The 19744-nt window shown below is 42.8% G+C and overlaps 1 protein-coding gene across 1 annotated transcript in view; it reads left to right on the top strand.

Annotated features, from left to right (window-relative positions):
* The window catches only part of SNX29 (sorting nexin 29), a 198504-nt gene that overhangs the window by 160510 nt on the left and 18250 nt on the right, over window positions 1-19744 (top strand). The window lies entirely within an intron of this gene.

Below are 19744 nucleotides of genomic sequence, written 5' to 3'. Positions count from 1 at the left end.
TAGTTTTAATTTCTCACTATCCTAAAAAGATTCTACATTGGGGCACTGTGGGTGTTTTATAGTAGCAGCAGCTAGCAAAGAAGGACCAAAACCAATCCAACCCTGTTAGCAACAAGAGAGGGGGAAAAAAAAACAAAGAAAAAAAATTGTATTTGCACACCCCTGAACTGAGTATAACTGAATGGTGGTTTACCAAATCCAATTTCCTGGGTTTGTGTAGCACACTGAACCACCATCTAAGCACACACGTCGAATTTTGTGGCCTTCTGACATGGTGCATAAAGCTAACCTTAGTTGGTCTGTTCTGTGATTTACTGTGCTGGACAAACATAGTTCAAAAAAGAGCTGCAGCTTTTCTGAAGCTTTGAACTATTCTTCGAGACGATAGTTTGTTCTGCTTGCCTGACCATAAATACAACAGATGTCTCAAGGACACCATAATCTCTGCCCTTCTGTCTTTGCAAGATAAAATCAAATCCGGGCTTTACCAACTGCAAAAGTTTTGGCTGTTTAGGGAAATGATATATTAAATTCCATAGAAGACTCACAAGAGATGAGATATCTTCTCACAAGGGGTGGGATGTCTTCTCTAGGATTTGATACATCTTCTAGCAGGTGTGTGTGTAGAAAAGTGGTGATTTGCCCCATCAAAATTAAAGTTGTTTACTTCCTCTTCTTCTTCCCCTTCGATGATGGTATGCAAAGATGTTGATATGAACCAACCCAAACAACTTGCATAGCTTGCCTAAAATTGCTGGTTTGGAGCAGAAGATTCCATTGGCTTGAATGCTAGCTATATTTTTTGTTGTTGTTGTTATTGTTGTTGTTATTGTAGGAGCTTGGAAGCAATTTTGCAACCCATAAAGTTGGCTGGTTTCTGTCCAGATCTTCTGAGAGCTCCCTGAAGAAAAGAGCAAAGAAAGAATTGGAAGATAGGTCCAGTGGAAACTCTCTTTCCCAACTTGTGTTGGTAGATTGATCAGAATAGAATAGAATAGAATAGAATAGAATAGAATAGAATAGAATAGAATAGAATAGAATAGAATATTGGAATGTAGAATAGAATAGAATAGAATAGAATAGAATAGAATAGAATAGAATAGAATAGAATAGAATAGAATAGAATAGAATAGAATAGAATAGAATTTTGGAATGTAGAATAGAATAGAATAGAATAGAACAGAACAGAACAGAACAGAACAGAACAGAATAGAATAGAATAGAATAGAATAGAATAGAATAGAACAGAACAGAACAGAATAGAATAGAATAGAATAGAATATTGGAATGTAGAATAGAATAGAACAGAACAGAACAGAACAGAACAGAACAGAACAGAATAGAATAGAATAGAATAGAATAGAATAGAATAGAATAGAATAGATATTGGAATGAATAGAATGGAATAGAATAGAATATTGGATTGAAGAATAGAATAGAATAGAACAGAATATAAAATAGAATAGAATAGAATAGAATAGAATAGAACAGAACAGAATATAAAATAGAATAGAATAGAATAGAATAGAATAGAATAGAGAATAGAATAGAATAGAATCCTCCTCCTCCTCCTCCTCCTCCTCCTCCCTCTTCTAGCACTGATCAGGTTACCTAGTTTGAGTCATGAAACATCTGCAGTAAAACAACCAAGCTCAGGGAGCACCAAGAGCCACACAGTTCCTCCTCCTCCTCTCTGCAAACTCCATTCCCTTCTAGCACTGATGAGGTTACCTAGTTGGGTCATGAAACATTTGCAAGAAAACAAACAAGCTCAGAGAGCACCAAAGACCCCTCACCCTTCTTTGTTCTGGTGAAGGCTTACAGTTCAGATGCAAACCTCTTACATTAATTGTGGAATACTTTGGATGCAACGCTTGGCACCTTCCGATGAAAATCTGGCCCCTGTTGTTGAGAAAGATTCCATTGTCTTTAACCCAGGAGGGCTGCCAGCAACCTGCTTTGGCATTCGGTGACAATCTATATTTATCCGCAGGCTTTTAATCAGCATCCAACGCAGCTCCGCTACACCAAAGGGATTCTGTAATGTGATTTCCAAATGCCAATTTGTAGGATAGGACGATTAAGAAAATAAATTGTACTTAAGCCTTTTTATTTATTTTTTGTTTCTGGAAGTGAAGCTGTTTTTTAAAAAATTAATTATCTACATAATATATATATATATATATATATATATATATATATATATATATATATATATATATATATATATATGTTTTCTGAGGTTCTCACACACATATTTGTATATACATATACATATACATATCAAACTGAACACCACAGCAGCAGAATAATCAGAGAAGCCATAGAGATAGAAAAACGCCCAAAACACAGCATGCAAATAAAAGAGATAGACAAAACCTCCACGCTGAATAAAAGAGATGACACCTCCGCTACCAGCCATTTGGAAACCCGCCTCATGAACAGACGAGTACCCAACATGATAAATGACACCAGACCCACACCCATGAGGGCCACACAAGATGCCACCACCACACTTCCACGTAAAAATCAGACTCACACCCACACAGAAGATGAGACACGACCACAGACCAGAAGCCGCACTGCAGCTGCATCACTACCCACTTCAAACTCCTCTGAACCATACATGAAGCGAACTGACCCCCACCATGAAGATGTGGCACGACCACGAACTCAAGCCAAACGAACACAGACCCAGACCCCAAACTCAAAGCCATATTAAAAACCCAAAATGCTACATCACAGCCACCCGCTCAGGACATCACATCAGAAAACTCAAGAAACTACACCTCAAGAACTCAAGAAGTCACAACACAGCAAATGACCCAGGATATCACAGCACAAGACCAAGGATACCACAGCAATAAATCTCACAAGGTCATCACACAACCCATTACCCAAGCTGTTACTACACAGGAGGCTAATCGAAAAGAGATCAAAACACAAACGACTCCAGGAGATTACAACGCAAGACCCAGGATACCACAACAAAAGAACTCACAAGCCCATCACACAACCCATTACCCAAGCCGTTAAAACACAAGAGGCTAACGACCCAGGAGATGACAGCACAAGATCCAGGATATTCTACAACAAAAGGCCATTACACAGCCCATTATATCAACATCAACTCCATCAACCAATCAAGAGGCTGCAGCACAGCCAACCAGCCCAGCACACCATCCCCCACCACTTGTATATATAGAGAGATGGCAGCTCCGGTCACACACTGCTTGCACTGGCACTAAGCCGAAAGCACCAGCCTGAAGATGGCGAGGGGACCTCGCCGAAACGCTGCCTAGATACTTTGAATCTTACGCGGGAGAGAACCCGAATAACTAAAGATCCGATATACATATACATATACATATTGCCTAGCTGTTGAAGTAATGCACATGAAGAGAACGAGGAGAAACTATGCCACACACACGCCTTCCTCATATGCATTTCCGTTCCTTTGAGGATCATTTGAAGAATCATTTGAAGAATCCTGACCTGTTTTTGGATATGTATATGCAAAATAGCAACCACACTTTCGCTCTTGATGTTCCAAGGGTTGTCTCCGATCAACATCACACGGTGGTTGGGGGAAAAATAGGAGCCTTTGCATTTTGATCTTGCTCAAATTGTAGAAGAGAAGGTGGGGGGAAGCCACCCCGCCCCATCTTTTCATTGTCTAAAGTCACTTTGCTAACGCTTAACTTATTCTTTATGAATTTACACTTGGGGACACCCCCCGTCCCACAGAGTGTGTAAAAAAAAAAGGAAGCAGGTGACCAAACCGAATTGGCCGTATTTATTTTAACGTGAAAAGAACGAGAGGCCATTTTGGGGCAGCGGTTGAGGCATCAGGCTAGAAAACCAGGAGACTGTGAGGTCTAGTGCTGTCTTAGGCGCCCAGTCAGTTGGGTGACCTTGGGCCAGTCACTCTTTCTCAGCCCTAGGAAGGAAGCCATGGCAACAACAAACAAAAAACCCTGCAGGGATTTGTTCAGGTGGTCTTCAAGAGTTGGACACGATTGAACAGAAATAATAGGAATAGGTAGAGGTGGGGAGAGGAGGGGGGGAGGGGTAGGGAGAGAAGGGAGGGGAGAGGGGAGGAGATTAGAGGAGAGGGGAAAGAAAAGGAGGGGAGAGGAGATTAGAGGGGAGAGGAGAGATTAGAAGAGGGGAAGGGAGAGGAGAGGAGGAGAGGGGGAGGGGAGAGGAGAGGGGAGGGGAGGGGAGATTAGAGGAGGGAAGAGAGGAGAAGAGAGGGGAGGGAGAAAAGAGGACAGAAAGAGGAAGAAGGAATAGGAGAGGAGAGACAAGATGAGAGGAGAGGAGGGGGAGGGAAGAGGAGAGGAGATTAAAGGGGAGGGGAGAGGAGAGGAGATTAGAGGAGAGGGGAAAGAAAAGGAGGGGAGAGGAGATTAGAGGGGAGAGGAGAGATTAGAAGAGGGGAAGGGAGAGGAGAGGAGGAGAGGGGGAGGGAAGAGAAGAGGGGAGGGGAGGGGAGATTAGAGGAGGGGAAGAGAGGAGAAGAGAGGGGAGGGAGAAAAGAGGACAGAAAGAGGAAGAAGGGAATAGGGAGAGGAGACAAGATGAGAGGAGAGAGGAGGGGGAGGGAAGAGGAGAGGAGATTAAAGGGAGGGGAGAGGAGATGAGATTAGAGGAGGGGAAAGAAAAGGAGGGGAGAGGAGATTAGAGGGGAGAGGAGAGATTAGAAGAGGGGAAGGGAGAGGAGAGGAGGAGAGGGGGAGGGAAGAGAAGAGGGAGGGGAGGGGAGATTAGAGGAGGGGAAGAGAGGAGAAGAGAGGGGAGGGAGAAAAGAGGACAGAAAGAGGAAGAAGGAATAGGGAGAGGAGACAAGATGAGAGGAGAGAGGAGGGGAGGGAAGAGGAGAGGAGATTAAAGGGGAGGGGAGAGGAGAGGAGATTAGAGGGGAGGGGAAAGAAAAGGAGGGGAGAGGAGATTAGAGGGGAGAGGAGAGATTAGAAGAGGGAAGGGAGAGGAGAGGAGGAGAGGGGAGGGAAGAGAAGAGGGGAGGGGAGGGGAGATTAGAGGAGGGGAAGAGAGGAGAAGAGAGGGGAGGGAGAAAGAGGACAGAAAGAGGAAGAAGGGAATAGGGAGAGGAGACAAGAGGAGAGGAGAGAGGAGGAGGGAAGAGGAGAGGAGATTAAAGGGGAGGGGAGAGGAGATGAGATTAGAGGGGAGGGGAAAGAAAAGGAGGGGAGAGGAGATTAGAGGGGAGAGGAGAGATTAGAAGAGGGGAAGGGAGAGGAGAGGAGGAGAGGGGAGGAAGAGAAGAGAAGAGGAGGAGGGGAGGGGAGATTAGAGGAGGGGAAGAGAGGAGAAGAGAGGGAGGGAGAAAAGAGGACAGAAAGAGGAAGAAGGGAATAGGGAGAGGAGACAAGATGAGAGGAGAGAGGAGAGGGGAGGGAAGAGGAGAGGAGATTAAAGGGGAGGGGAGAGAGAGAGGAGATTAGAGGGAGGGAAAAGAAAAGGAGGGGAGGAGATTAGAGGGGAGAGGAGAGATTAGAAGAGGGGAAGGGAGAGGAGAGGAGAGGGGGAGGGAGAGAAGAGGAGAGAGAGGGGAGGGGAGATTAGAGGAGGGGAAGAGAGGAGAAGAGAGGGGAGGGAGAAAAGAGGACAGAAAGAGGAAGAAGGGAATAGGGAGAGGAGACAAGAGGAGAGGAGAGAGGAGGGGAGGGGAGAGGAGATTAAAGGGGAGGGGAAAGGAGAGAAAGAATAGAAAACAGAGCAGGGCAGAACAGAATAGAGAATAGAGAATAGAATAAAACAGAATAGAAAACAGAACAGAACAGAACAGAATGATAGAAGATGTCTCTATAACCCAGAGTTTTCTAGCAGAAAACTTCACTACATACATTCCTGGAAATTTCATTGGCGATGTTGGCAGTACAAGGCTAATAACTTTCAGACCCAGACCCCACCATGAGTAAGAAGTGCAGTTATGGGCTCTGCGCACCAACTCGGACCAGAGGAGGTGACGAAGTAAAACCACAGGCCGTCTGATTTGTTTGCAATCTCAATGAACGCAGACGGGCTCTGAATAAGGGACACTGTGGTGTAACGTTGAAGGAAAGGCACTCGATGTTGCTAATACGAATTAGCAGGGGTAGCGGAGGTAATTTTATAGAGCTACTAAGAAAAGAATTACAAAAGAGATCCCTGAAAGGAAAGGTTAGTTGTATCATTCTGCATGTCCAGATCAAGAACTCTGTTTAATTACTGGCCTGGCTTTGTTTAGTTTGAATGATGTTAGAGGTAGAGGCAGTTCGGTGTCGTGGTTAAGGCCCCTGGCTAGAAACGGGGAGATAGTGAGTTCTAGTCCTGTTTTAGGCACACAGCCAACTGGTGACTTTGGCCAGTCACTCATCCTCAGCCCTGGGAAGGAAGCAATAGCACTCTTAGACTTATTCACAGTGCTTTACACAGCCCCCTTTAAGTGGTTTACAGGGTCCAGCCTCTTGCCCCCCAAAATCTGGGTCCTCATTTTACCCACCTCGGAAGTATGGAAGGCTGAGTTAACCTTGAGCCTAGTGAGACTCGAACTGCCAAATTGCAGGCAGCCGGCAGTCAGAAGAAGTAGCCTGCAGTACTGCACTCTAGCCACTGCGCCACCATTTGTGGTTAGTTGCAAAGTCATGTCTGACCCATTGCAACCCCAAGGACAATGTTCCTCCAGGCTGCCCTGTCCTCTACCATCCTCCGGAGTCCATTTAAGCTCACGCCGACCGCTTCAGTGACTCCATCCAGCCCCCTCCTTCTCTGCCGTCCCCTTCTTCTTCATCTTTTGCCCTCCATCGTTCCCAGCATTCGGCTCTTCTCCAGTGAGTCCTTCCTTCTCATCAGGTGGCCAAAGTCTTTGGGTTTCATCTTCAGGATGAACCACAGTCAACTTGGGATCTTAGCATGGACTTTAAGAACTTTAGGAAGGTGGATTCTCATTGCAACTGACAAATCTAATGACGGCAGTGTTGGCTTTCTGATCTCTGGCTGGGGTCCTGTGCATTTGCTAGTGGGTGCAAAGAAGACTTCTTCCTGCTGAGAAAAGGAGAGGGGGAAAAACAACAACCCTTGAGCATATTTGTGAGTAGAAATTGTGGCAAAAGCTTGAAGTTTTGTTTCAAAAAATAAGACTTGCCAAGAGGAAGCAACGTTGCAACCCGTTGGCTCCAAAAATGTTGGAGAAAGCAGGAGAGGACCAGAATGAGAATGGGGTGTAGTCTTTGACCCAAAGCTATTGAGATGTCTTCTATTTTCATCCTCAGGAATGAAATAAATTGGACGAAATATCTAATTCACTGGGAATAGCAAAAATGGCTATGGTTGGCTCTTTTGTCTCTTGGAGTTTTGTTGGGAATGGCGTGGGCTGAATTGTAACACTTCTGAAGATGAGCAGGTATAAGTAAGGTCTTTTCTTGAAGTTCACTCAACTCACCGAGATGTATTTCTAAGTCAATATAGCTACGGGCAGTCCACTTTGAACTCTTCCTTAACGTTGTCTTTGACTCCAGTTATTGAGCCTGCTGCGGGGATGTTCTTGTTCTTTTCTTGACTAACCACAAAATTGGATTTTCCCATCTGCTGTTGCGGCTTAATCTGTCAATCTTATTAGGGGTGGGAGAGAGACAGAGACAGAGACAGAGACAGAGACAGAGAGAGAGAGAGAGAGAGAGAGAGAGAGAGAGAGAGAGCACCATGTGGATTCATTGCCACGTGGATTCGTTGAGTGGAACTTGACCTCTAGAAGCAAACAGACCAGACCAGTCTCGTTTTTCACAAGCTTTTTCTGTAAGAGTTGCAGCGAGAAACGCTGCTCCAAATTGGTACCTTGCCTTGCAAAAGTTTCCTTGTCATTGTCCTTGTCCTACATTAGCAATGTGTCAGCTTCATCTTGGTCTTCTTTAGATCTTTATTTGATCAAGGAAGAAGTTAAGAGAGTGACAGCAAGATATATTAGCTTCAAGAACCACACAGATACCACAGCAGTTAGAATTTATCACACAGAGGCTACATTTGGCCAGGACATCCATAAATCTAACTGTTCACAGAATCCTAGAACTGTCATGATGTTGAAGATTCATTAGTTCTGAGGACATCTTGATCAGCTTCTTCTTTCTGGACAGGACCTCTAACCTTTCTAGAAGAATGACAAACTTTCTTTCAGCTGACATCCCTGTATGCAGAAAACTGTTCCTTTAATGTTTAGGAACCCACCAATATATAATTTTTTCCTCTTTTAATTTTTTTTCTTTTTCCTTTTTTTATAATTTTTTGCTCTTTAGGTGAGTTTATCATTTAGTCCTTCGTTGTGTTTTTACAACCACTGACCCTAATAAGATCTATATCTATATCTATATCTATATATCTATATCTATATCATCTATATATCTATATCTATATCTATATCTATATCTATATCTATATCATCTATATCTATATCTATATCATCTATATCTATATCTATATCTATATCTATATCTATATCTGTATCTGTATCTGTATCTATATCTATATCTATATCTATCTATCTATCTATCTATCTATCTATCTATCTATCTATCTATCTATCTATCTATCCGAACACAATTCAGAAGCCTGATGATAGCAGATGAGATTCTGCTGAAACGTTGCTACAACTTTAAAAGCACAACTACAATGACGTGGAAAATACCCGAACAAAGCTGAATACCATACATGTAAGTATCCGCGAAAACTTAAGAAAACATATATATACATACATATACACATACACACATACACACACAGTTTTATAATCCTATCAATGACTTTTAGAGTACCTTGTATTTTACTAGCTACATCTGTTTCTATAGATTTACAATATGTTACAATAATTACACAAAATACTGATCGGTTGACTGAGATAATAAAGTATTACAAAAACTTTGCAAGCTATCAAAGCCAACGAATGAACTACTAGTCTCATCAGATTCGTGCCACTTCATTTAAGAATAGGGTATATGTCTAAGTAAACCATTATTTTAATTCAGTTATGCAATTTATCCAATTATGTGTTGTAGAGAAGTTCAGAAGTCATTATAATCCATAACTTTAGCTTTTTTTTCTTTTCTGGAACCTTTTTCTTTTTTCCTGCTTTTCTTTTCTTTCTTTAGATTTGTCTTTAAATCATGTAAAATTCTTCAGGAGTATAATCTTTATTTTGTCAAGGAACATTTATCTTTTAATACTCAGCATGCATTTAAGCTGAAGCTACCTGTTCCCTTGCCAGCATAAGTGTCCAACTCAATAAATAAATAAATAAACAAACAAACAACAAATAAATGAATGAATGAATGAATAGATACGTACGTACATACATACATACATACATACATACATACCGCCAATAGAAGAGGTGGGAACTAGTGCAAACCAGTTTGCATTAAGGGAAGCTTCCCTGACTACATTTATATAAAATTGGAGACTGCAACATTTTGATCCTTTTATGTCATTCTTGGAGCAATACATGCTGTTTAGCATGACCCCACTGTTTCATATGGATCCATCTTTGAATTTTAAGTCCTCGATGCCATGTTTATTCTATTTTATTTTGTCAAGCGATTATAAGATAACAGGTATAAGTATAAACATAGTTATGAATACATGAAATGGATACATATTAGGAAAAAAAAGTTGTATCAATGTGATGTGACAAATGAAACACACACACATACACTGCACACAGACATACATGCAAATGTGTCCCTCCTCCCTCACTAGGTAATCTTTCCCTAGCTATATATAATGAGAACTCTGAATCATATTCTACACAATTCCTGGAGATACCACAAGGAGCTTCTTTGGTATATCCTGGGGCAGGGAGGGTTGTTGTGCATGCATGTGTGTGAGTCTTAGCAAGACAAAATGAGAAATGCTTAGACTCTCCTTGTGGGAGGAGTCAGAACCTGAGGGCGGCGTTAAAAGAGAAATCAGCGTAGAATTTCTACATAGCCACAAGCAAACCAACTTCCCTTGAATTCCATTGATCCTTATCTAACTCCTTGCAGGTGCTGACTGTCAGTTGAGAGCAGGGGTGGGATTCAAATTTTTTTGCCTCCTGGGCCTCAGGGAAGCCTCCTGGGTAAGACATCGAGAGGGATCCTGTCACAGCTGATCATCGGAAGAGTTGATCGTTGGGAGGGGAGAAAAAGAAATACCTGAAGGAGTGACTGGGCGTGGGAGAACGCAGTCAGCGATGTCGCGCATGCGCGATAAGGACTGACTGGGCGGGGAGGGGAGGGGCCAGCCAGGGGCACAATTTATTAGTTCTTTGAACTGTGCAGAATCATAACCACCGGTTCTATAGAACTGATCCAAACCAGTAGAATCCCACCCCTGGTTGAGAACATTCCTGTGCATTGTGTTGAGTAGCAACAAACTTAATTGGACCTTCACATGCAGACTACGGTTAAACTACAGATTCTCCACATTGGGGGCTGGTGTCACAACCAGCTTTGGGTCATCTTATGACTTCACCATTTCTACGATCCATTTAAAAAAAAAAATTGGCTCGTTTTTCAACACATGCCTTTGAAAACCATCGAAATATTTTGTTCTCACAAATATTCTCCGTCCTTGAGAAGAGCGGGTGTTATAATTTATCCATGATGAATCAGGGAGCATAGACCATCATAATCTTGGTAAAGCACCTGTAGGCCAGATAAGGAATAATGGATGGAAACTGAACAAGGAGAGATTTAACCTGGAAATAAGGAGAAACTTTCTGACAGTGAGAACAATCAACTCATGGAACAGAAGTTGCCTTCGGAAGTTGTGGGAGCGCCATCACTTGAGACTTTCAAGAAGAGATTGGATTGCCATTTGTCAGAAATGCTGTAGGGTCTCCCGCTTGGGGGGGGGGTTGGACTAGATGACCTAGAAGGTCCCTTCCAACTCTGATTATCTGTTATCTGGTTTCTCGAGTCTAGATCAATAAGCCCATATTTTGGCTCATTATTTCTGAGAGGTAGAGATCATTACGTTTCCCTCCCCTGTAGAAAGCAAGATATGCCTTTTGAAACATTAAAGACAATTATTCTAGGAAAACAATGAAACCATTCTTTGATCTCTTCACTTCCTCCCAGGAAAGAAATTCAGGAGCAGGGGTAGCTTTAAAAAAAAAAAAAGAAAAGTCAGTGCAGAAAAACGAGAATAAAACTCGAGTTAAAGAAACCCTCGACTATCTGATCTCCACATGTAGACAAATTAAATATACATAAAAACCAGTATTAAAATATTCAACGTCCCTTGACTGGCTGGGTATCGCTTCCTTTAAGGCTGCACTGAACTGGGGAACGACAACGGGAGCCCTACCAATCTCTGGAGAAATAAGAAAGAAGTGTCGAGCTGCTCAGGAAACCTCTGAGGTGTGCTCAGGTTTGAACAGTCTTTTGGAAAAGAAAATGAAAAAGACAAACCAGGGAGAGTTGGGCAGCAGTCTTATGATAGCATGTGAGAAAGACCTTGAGAAATAAGGTGAAGAAATGTTGCTGAAGGAATGGCGCAGTGGCTAAGACGCTTGATCAGAAAGGTCGGCAGTTCGACAGTTCGAATCCCTAGTGCCGTGTAACGGAGTGAGCTCCGGTTATTTGTCCCAGCTTCTGCCAATCTAGCTGTTCGAAAGCATGTAAAAATGCAAGTAGAAAAATAGGGACCACTTTGGTGGGAAGGGAACAACGTTCCTCCGTGTGCCTTTGGTGTTTAGTCCTGCCGGCCACATGACCACAGAGACGTCTTCGGACAGCGCTGGCTCTTCGGCTTTGTAACGGAGATGAGCTGGAAACGACTAACACATATGTGCAAAGGGAACCTTTACCTTTAAGATAAGAGAGTGTCTAGCCTTCAGATGCATAATGAGAGGGGAAAGGGGGCTCAGAAGAGACCCTCTCTACCATAACAGAATCACAGAATTGTAAGGAACCTTGGAGGTCTTCTAGTCCAACCCTCTGCTCAAGCAGAGGACCATTTCGGACAAAATGGCTGTCCAATCTCTTCTTGAAAACCTCCAGTGATGGAGCACCCACGACTTCTGGAAGCAAGTGCTTCGACTGATTTAATTGTTTTCACTGTCAGGGAATTTCTCCTTAGTTGCTTCTCTCCTAAGATTAGTTTCCATCCATAACCACCTCAGGCTTTAAAGGAGATGGCGGGAGAGTTGAATTCCATCAATGCTCTAATTAACAAATAAAAGCTACACACAGTCCAGTGCACATATCCTGGAGAGAGAGAGAGAGAGAGAGAGAGAGAGAGGGAGAGGAGAGGGAGGGAGGGAGGGAGAGGGAGGGAGAGAGGGAGAGGGAGATATGTTCCTAGATGATGGAAGAATAAACCTTTGGTCCTGGTGACTGACTCAGATTGGATCCTGCAACATTCTCCTGGGATGGATGAATGGATAGGTAGGTAGATAAATAATGGATGATATAGATTAGATAGATAGATAGATAGATAGATAGATAGATAGATAGATAGATAGATAGATAGATAGATAGATAGATAGATAGATAGATAGATAGATAGATAGATAGAAATAGATAGATGATAGGTAGGTAGGTAGATAAATGATGGATGATATAGATGAGATAGATAGATGATAGGGATAGATAGATGATAGATAGATGATAGGTAGGTAGATAAATGATGGATGATATAGATGATATAGATAGATAGAGATGATAGGGATAGATAGATGATAGGTAGGTAGATAAATGATGGATGATATAGATAGATAGAGATGATAGGGATAGATAGATGATAGGTAGGTAGATAAATTATGGATGATATAGATGATAGACATGTAGAGATGATAGGGATAGATAGAGAGGTAGGTAGATAAATGATGGATGATATAGATAAAAGAGATGAGACAGATAGGTGGGTAGGTAGGTAAGTAGGTAGATAAATGATGGATGATATAGATGACAGAGGTAGAGACAGATGATAGATGATATAGATCAGTAGTAATCAACTTGGTCCCTACCGCTCACTAGTGGGCGTTCCAGCTTTCATGGTGGGCAGTAGGGGTTTTGTCCCCTACTTTATAAATCACCATTACTGTGGAATCGGTGGGCGGTTAGAGAAAATTTTACGACTAACAGAGATACAAAATTGGGCGGTAGGTATAAAAAGGTTGACGAGAGAGAGAGAGAGAGAGAGAGAGAGAGAGAGAGAGAGAAAGTAGATATTCCAAACCACTCACCTATTGCTGCCAAACAAACTCCATGGTTGTGTCATGAAGCCATCCAGCATTGAGTTCAAGTGCAGGGAGACCTCCTACTTCACCTTGTTATCCTCTAGTCTCCTATTTTCATCATTTCAATTTGATAGCAACTCCTGGAGGTTTGGTACCTTGAAGACCCCGGATGGCCCTCAGAGTTGGAAATACACCTCTTTGCCCCAAGCAGAGCTGATGTCAGAATCCATTGCTGGCCTTTTGAACATTTGAGTGTGGAACTGGGCCCGTGGGGGGGGGGGCAATGGTTTCTGAGCCTCCCACAGACAAATGCCTTGACCCAGCCAGGATCTGACTGTCTTCGGCTCAGAGAGTGGAGCTCTGAATGGAGCCACAGCTTCCAAGACCTGCTACAGTGGCCGCTTGCCGTTTTATTTATTCATTTTTATGCTGTTGCATGCTGGTGGGTGGGTGTGGGCAGAAAAAGAGGGAAGGCAGGACAAGACAAATGTTTAAAAGAAAAACACCACAGGAGTGATAAAGTGAGCGAGAGAAGGAGAGGATTGTGAATTTTGCCAGGCGCAAGGAAAGGGGATAGATTGCTTGGTAGCTCTGCTACCACCGAGCATAATATTCGAGCTCGTGAAACAGTTACAAATCATACTGTGCGTGCCGTTCTCCTCTTCTGAACCATCCAATCCTTTCCTGCCCTTCTAAAATACCTCTGAAAAAATGTTGTACTAGTTCCTGTCTGTCAGAAAATCCTTTGCAGGTTCTGCAATTTCTGTGGTAGCGACATTCAGTCAGACCAGGAATACAATAGAATAGAATGAGAAATAGAATAGAATAGGAATAGAAATTTGAATAGAATAGAGAAATAGAATAGAATAGAATAAGAAATAGAATAGAATAAGAAATAAAATAGAATAGAAAAAGAACTAGAATAGAATAGGAATAGAAATTAGAATAGAGAGATAGAATATAAATTAGAACAGAACAGAGAAATAAAATAGAGTAGAATAAGAAATAGAATAGAGAAATAGAATAGAATAGGAATAGAAATTAGAATAGAATAGAATAGAATAGAATAGAATAGAATAGAATAAGAAATAGAATAGAATATGAATAGAAATTAGAATAGTAGAAAAATAGAAGAGAAATAAAATAGAATAGAATAAGAACTAGAATAGAATAGGAATAGAAATTAGAATAGAGAGATAGAATATAAATTAGAACAGAACAGAGAAATAAAATAGAGTAGAATAAGAAATAGAATAGAGAACTAAAATAGAATAGGAATAGAAATTAGAATAGAAATTAGAATAGAATAGAATGAGAAATAGAATAGAATATGAATAGAAATTAGAATAGTAGAAAAATAGAAGAGAAGAGAGAAATAGAATAGAATAGAATAGAATAGGAATAGAAATTAGAATAGAGAGATAGAATAGAAATTAGAATAGAATAGAGAATAGAATAGGAAAGGATAGAGTAGAGTAGAATATAATTCTTTATTGGCCAAGTGTGGTTAGATACACAAGGAATTTGTCTTTGACTTTGTCTTCAAGGGGAATCGATCTATTTTCCAAAGCACCTGAAGGCAGGACAAGAAACAACGAATGGAAACAAATCAAGGAGAGAAGCAACCTAGAACTAAGGAGAAATTTACTGATAGTGAGGAGAGTTGTGGGTGCTCCGTGACTGGAGGTTTTTAAGACTTTGCTCTTGACTTTGCTCTTGACCCATCAACATCCCAAGGTTTCCCCCAATCTTTCTGAGATACTATAAAGCAAGGGTCCCCAACCCCCAGTCCATGGACTGGCAGCAGTCTGCGGCATGCCAGAAATCGGTCCATGCAAACAAGCGAAGTCCCATCCATGGGATGCAAAACCACACCCCCTCCGGTCCATGGAAAAAACCTCTCTCCATGGAACCGGTCCCCGGTGCCCAAACGATTGGGAGCCACTGTTGTAAAGTACTATCGGGTAGTATATAAGACTAAGTCAGGGGTGGGATTCTACTGGTTCTCACCTATTCTCTAGAACCGGCTGTTAACTTTCTAAGTAGTTCGAAGAACCAATTGTTGGAAGAAATCTCCTTTTGTTTTTTCCACCCTTCTTACACTCTTGGCAGTGTGCCTAGACTTACTGTCTCCAAAGGAGGTTCTTTTTTTTCCTTTACTGGTACTTTCTTAAAGGGGAAGGGTTGTTTTAAGCTTTTTACACTGCTGTTGGGAGGAAATACTCCCCTGTTGGAGTTAGCACTTTGAAGAAATAATTGAATAACGAAGCAGAGCTGCCAGAAAGAAGCTTTTAATGACAAGGAACCAAGATGAGTGACATTCAACAAGGCTTCTTGGCTAGCTAGAAAGATTGACATTCACCCAGAGCACTGCCCTTACAGCAGGGGTCAGCAACCCATGGCTCTGGAGCCGCATGTGGCTCTTTCATCCCTCTGCTGCAGCTCCCTGTCGCTGGTTGGTAAAAGGAAAACAGCTGATTGTCGGGTATCTGGCATGCATGTGGGGGGAGGGCAGGCGGTGTGCAGGAGATGCACACGCATGCACAGAGATACTCACTGCTCATGCATGCGCAGAGAGGCATGGCGCACGTGGGAGGTCACACATGCATGTGCAGAGATGCATGACATGCGGGGGAAGGTCATGCACGCATGCACAGGGGGTGTAGGGAGGACCCGCGTGCATTGCCTTCTGGGTGCTAGCATGTGAGAGCGTGCGCACAAGTGCGCATGCAATTATCAGCCCAGGAGCCCAGAAAGGTTAGCCATCACTGTCCTAAGTGGAAGTCCCTCGTTCAATTGTGGAGCTGACGGGAAGTCCAGTTCCCCTACCATAGAGTCTCCTCCTAGCGCGGCCTCCTTTTTCCTTTTACCGAGCAGCGACAGGGAGGAAAGAGCCACATGTGGCTCCAGAGCCATGGGTTGCCGACCCCTGCTCTAAGGGAAGCCAAGGCAATCAGCTCCAGCTTAAATAATTGGTCCCAGCCCCCAAAGGAATTGTGGGGTTTCCCTCTTCGGAATTCTTGAACCACGTTCAGTTCCGTCAACTCAGGATTTGATTCTAACCCCTCTTCCAAATATTGAACCTGATTAGTTCCCAAAGCTCATTTATGTATCGCGGATCAAATAAAAACTCTCCTCCCCTCCTCCCTCCCACCCACCCACCCACCAAAATAAGAGAAGGGATAAGAAGGAAAAGCACAAATAGATTGCTTTTAAGGAGGAAAAGGATTCTGTGCTATTGATTTTACAAAGCCCTATTTAACAGAAGATAATGAGATGAGACCATGAATAATCTGTCGAGATGAGACCTCTTTGTCATTTTAACCTTCCTGTCTCTTGGCAGCCAAGGAATGAGACATCTGAATAATGCAAACACTATTGATTTTAGGATAATGTTTTTGAAAAGCAGAGGAGGAAAATGTAATAGACTAACATAGCAAAATGAATTATCTCTTCCCTGCCTCTTGCCAATCCGTGCTAGAAGAATTCACCTTCTGGAGAAATAGGTACCTCCCCCAGTCCTGTTTATTTAATTTCGTCATGCAATATTGCACGGCGGGGTGGGGAAACAAAGTTGAATAGCATTACTACTCAGTTCCTTTCAATTAACGCACCTAAATTCCAGTAGACAAGAATATCTGTAGCTCAGGGTTGGACTTAGGACTTCTCGGGGCCATCTGAGTTTTATTATTTGTTTGCAGACATTTGAGTAATGAAATGTCTGCAAATCAACAATCAAGCTCGGAGCACCAAGAACTCCACATCTAAATCCATTATCGTGATATTGTTGGTTCTCAGTGCTTCTTTTAGCGTTAGTAGGCCAAGAGGATACCAAAGCACCCTGGCTAGTATTGTGAGTATAAGACGCCTTGGCGCTCTCTGAACTTGGTGGTCTCCATGCAGACTTTTCATTACCAAACTAGGTATCATCATCAGTGCTAGAAGGGACTGTGGTTTGGATGAGCATCTTGCTGTTATCTTCTTTTGGGATGTCTAATTGGGACCTCCTGCAGGGGTGTCTCCCATTTTCAGCCAGATCAGGAAACCAAAGATGCGAATGCGAACGCTATTTTATTGTAAGTATTGCAGGAGCCCTGCAAGTCTGAATGTGCAAAGGGAGAGGCGAAAGGAAACGGCAATTTCTGTAGATAAGACGTGGATGGACAAGGCAACTTTCCAAGTTGAGTGATCCGAAGCTAAGCGGAAGATTTACGGCCCCAGATCAAAGGAGAGACTGAGCTAGTGTCAACAAGGTGGGGTCATAAATAACTAGATTCCAAGGGTCACAATAGACAAGCCAGATGCTGGAGTTGCTTCCAAGAAGTGAAATACAGAAGTGAAATATTTAAATACATGATGATGATGCTATCCATTCCGTTGTGTCTGACTTTTGGTGATTTTATGAGCCAGGTGTCTCCGCATCTTCCGATCTTTGCACTACTTCTTTGAATTGTTCTACCCTGTGGTTTGGGTTCAGCTTTGATGGTGTCCAGCCACCATGTTCTTTGACGGCCAGGTTTCCTTTTGTCGCTAACAGATAACAGATTAACAGAGTTGGAAGGGACCTTGTAGGTCATCTAGTCCAACCCCCCCCCCGACGCCCAAGCAGGAGACCCTACAGCATTTCTGACAGATGGCAGTCCAATCTCTTCTTGAAAGCCTCCAGGGATGACGCTCCCATAACTTCCGAGGGCAACTTCTGTTCCATTGGTTCATTGTTCTCACTGTCAGAAAGTTTTTCCTTATTTCCAGGTTGAATCTCTCCTTGTTCAGTTTCCATCCATTATTCCTTGTCTGGCCTTCAGGTGCCTTGGAGAGTAGCTTGACCCCTTCCTCCTCTCTGTGGCAGCCCCTCAAATATTGGAAGACTGCTCTCCTGTCTCCCCTGGTCCTTCTCTTCACTAGACTAGCCAGGCCCAGTTCCTGCAACCGTTCTTCATATGTTTTACTCTCCAGCGTCCTAATCATCCTGGTTGCTCTTCTCTGTACTTTTTCTAGAGTCTCAACATCATTTTTATAATGTGGTGACCAAAACTGTATGCAGTACTCTAGGTGTGGTCTTACTAAGGCTTTATAGAGTGGTATTAGTACCTCCCTTGATCTTGATTGTATCCCTCTGTTAATGCAACTTAGGATTGCATTAGCTTTTTTGGCTTCTGCTGCACACGGCTGGCTCATATTTAGCTGGTTGTCCACTAAAGACTCCAAGAATAACTATTTTCTTTATATATGCACTGGCTATAGATTAATGATTAATTTACATTCTGTAGGTGGTATTTTTGCTCTGGCCCAGTTAACTTCCCCTGTAATTTTCAAATAACTAGATAACAGAGTTGGAAGGGATCTTGGAGGTCTTCTAGTCCAACCCCTTGCTCAGGCAGGAAACCCCATACCATTTCAGACAGATGGTTATCCAATCTCTACTTAAAAACCTTCAGTGTTGGAGCATCCACAACTTCTGGAGGCAAGTTGTTCCACTGATTAATTGTCCTCACTGAAAGGAAATTTCTCCTTAGCTCTATGTTGCTTCTCTCCTTGATTAGTTTCCATCCATTGCTTCTTGTCCTGCCTTCTGAATAACTTGACTCCCTCTTCTTCTAAGGGACACAAAGTTCCCCCTGCAAAAGATTGGGTCCCCAATCTAACTTGGATAACAGGTTATCTGAGGGAACATCTCTTGCCGGTCACATCTACTTGACCCATCAGAGCGGGAAGGCAGGGAATGTTGTGGGTCCCATCCCCGAGGGAGATACACCTGGTGGGACTCAGAAGAAGGGCCTTCTCCGTGGTGGCTCCCTTTCTCTGGAATATCATCCCCCCCAGAGATTAGAATGGCCCCCTCTCTAATACTCTTCCAGAAGGCGCTGAAGACCTGGTTCTGCCAGCGGGCCTGGGGAACCCGGAGCAGGACGGAGCCCATCAAATGGCTCGTGTGATCTGCTGTCGTCGAGGCTCGCAGGTGGGAGTTGGGGGTGATTTTGTTCTATTGTACTATATTAATTTATGTGATTCTTTTTGTTAGCTTTTATTGTTTTAAATGTGGTTTTACATTCTGTAAGCCGCCTCGAGTCACCATAGGCGAACAGGTGGCAATATCAATTCAATCAATAAACAAACAAACTCATGCTAACCCACAATCGACTGAAGGATCTTCTACACCGTGGGATTATCCTCTTATAAATGTCAACTCATAAAATATTTCTCTGGTCTTTTAAAAGTTGCCAGCAAAAAGGGAGTGGGGGAAAGTAGTGCATTCCTTAAATGCTTTCATGGATAATTTCTAGGCGACTGAAGTTTCTGGCGCACAATGTTATAATTGGAGAGCATGATTGATGACTCTTGGCTATGGATGTGTCCCATTGGAGAATATGAATCATGATACACCCGGGGTGGGTGGGGGGAAAACCAGGGTCAAGGGTGACAGTGAATGATGTGTCTCAGTCGGCTACACCCAGGCAGTGCCAGACATGTTAACTCCCAATAAATGCATTCCATAAATGTTTTCAAAGATAGTAACTAGGTGAC

This window comes from Notechis scutatus, chromosome 12 (assembly GCF_049901735.1).
Source record: "Notechis scutatus isolate UNSWTSFEM ecotype Mainland chromosome 12, rNotScu1.2, whole genome shotgun sequence".
Classification (NCBI taxonomy): domain Eukaryota; kingdom Metazoa; phylum Chordata; class Lepidosauria; order Squamata; family Elapidae; genus Notechis; species Notechis scutatus.
This window is presented reverse-complemented; position numbering and strand designations above follow the sequence as displayed.